The sequence below is a fragment of the Phoca vitulina genome, unplaced genomic scaffold, assembly GCF_004348235.1.
Source record: "Phoca vitulina isolate PV1807 unplaced genomic scaffold, GSC_HSeal_1.0 scaffold50, whole genome shotgun sequence".
NCBI classification, from domain to species: Eukaryota; Metazoa; Chordata; class Mammalia; order Carnivora; family Phocidae; genus Phoca; species Phoca vitulina.
Genome location: NW_022589753.1, coordinates 1 through 1,709, shown reverse-complemented (window position 1 = coordinate 1,709; position 1,709 = coordinate 1).

Below are 1,709 nucleotides of genomic sequence, written 5' to 3'. Positions count from 1 at the left end.
GCAGGATCCAGGGCAGGCGCTGGGTCAGGGGCAGGATCCAGGGCAGGATCCGGGTCAGGGGCAGGATCCAGGGCAGGAGATGCGTCAGGGGCAGGATCCAGGGCAGGAGCTGGGTCAGGGGCAGGATCCAGGGCAGGCGCTGGCTCAGGGGCAGGATCCAGGGCAGGCGCTGGGTCAGGGGCAGGATCCAGGGCAGGCGCTGGGTCAGGGGCAGGATCCAGGGCAGGAGATGGGTCAGGTGCAGGATCCAGGGCAGGAGCTGGGGCAGGGGCAGGAACAGTAGCAGGAGCTGGGTCAGGGGCAGGTGCCAGTTCTTCCTGGTCCGCGTCAAGCTCTCCGTGGGCGGGTGCCGGGTCACCTGCCGGCTCCTGGTCTCCTGCTGAAGTCGCAGGCTCCCCCCCTCCCTCCAGAGCTGCCGATGGAGCTGCAGCCGGCTCTAGCTCCTCAGGTGGTGGAGCAGCTGTGAGAGGAGAAAAGCTCATCCCCGTGCCTGCTCTCCGTGGGCCTTTGCGGAGACAGAACCCAGCCCAGGGCCTCCCAGAGAAGCCACAGCCAGGAAGGAGCCCTCCCCGGGACGTCTCCCCGACTGCAGTCCACCCGCTGGGCGCTCTGTGCCCAGTCGTTGCTCCTGGCCCCACACCAGCCTCTGGGAGCTCCTCCCTGTGAGGCCAGCACCGACCCATCCCCACACACCACAAACACCCAGCCCCAGCCTTCTCACCCTCGGGCTCGGCCTCCGTGGGCTCCGGCTCCTGGACCACTGTCCGGTGACCAACCACCTGGGACAGTGGTCTGGGTGGTGGTGGAGGTTTTGCCCGGCAATCCCCAGCACCTGTTTTTGGGGATGCCTGTGGGGTCAACCCCTCTGTCAGGGAGGAGGGCATGTCCGCCAGCCGCCTCTGGAGGTCATCCGTGGCCTTCTGCCAAGACAGGGACGGGTAGTCGGCTGGAGGCATCAAAGCCCTGCCCGGCCATCCTCACTGTCCTCTTGCTCAGTCCCCCTGCTGCTCCCAGATCAGACGTAGACCTGTGTGTGCACAGCCCTGCACCCGGGATGCAGTGACCCATCCCTGCAGGGCTCTTGGGATAAACCCTGGGCAGAAGCTCGCAGCCCCCCACACCCCATCCCACCCAGCCAGCCTTGACCTTGAACATGACCTGCCCGCTGGGTATCTGACCCCTCATCAGCCTGCTCCTGCTCAGGGTGGCCCCACCCCGCATGACCCTTCTTTACACACACACACAGACACACACGCACTTACACGCACACTCACACACAGACACACACAGACAGACACACACACACAGACACACACACACACGGAGGGGACCTGGGGCTACACAGGTCAGATGAGAGCGAGTGGGGCTGGGTGGCCAGCTCTGGGCCTCCTGGTGTCACCTTTCTGTCCTTCCGGCCAAATGGCCAGAGGCGGTGGGGAGCCCTGACACAACATCCCCAGCGGGGGACAGCGTTTGCAGGGCGCTCTTTCTTCAGCCTGCAGCCTCTGGACTTTGGGAAGCAACACCCGAACATGCTTTTGGTTGGAGGGTCTCCAAAGAAATGAGCTGGGCAGGGGGCTGTCTCTGGAATGTGGGTGCCTGGTTACCGGGGTTCCAAATTCTGATGGGCTCTGTTGTCAGGGAAGTGAGGTCACCACTGCCTGGGGTCCCCTTACCCAACTTCCTCCTCACACAAGACCGCCACCCCC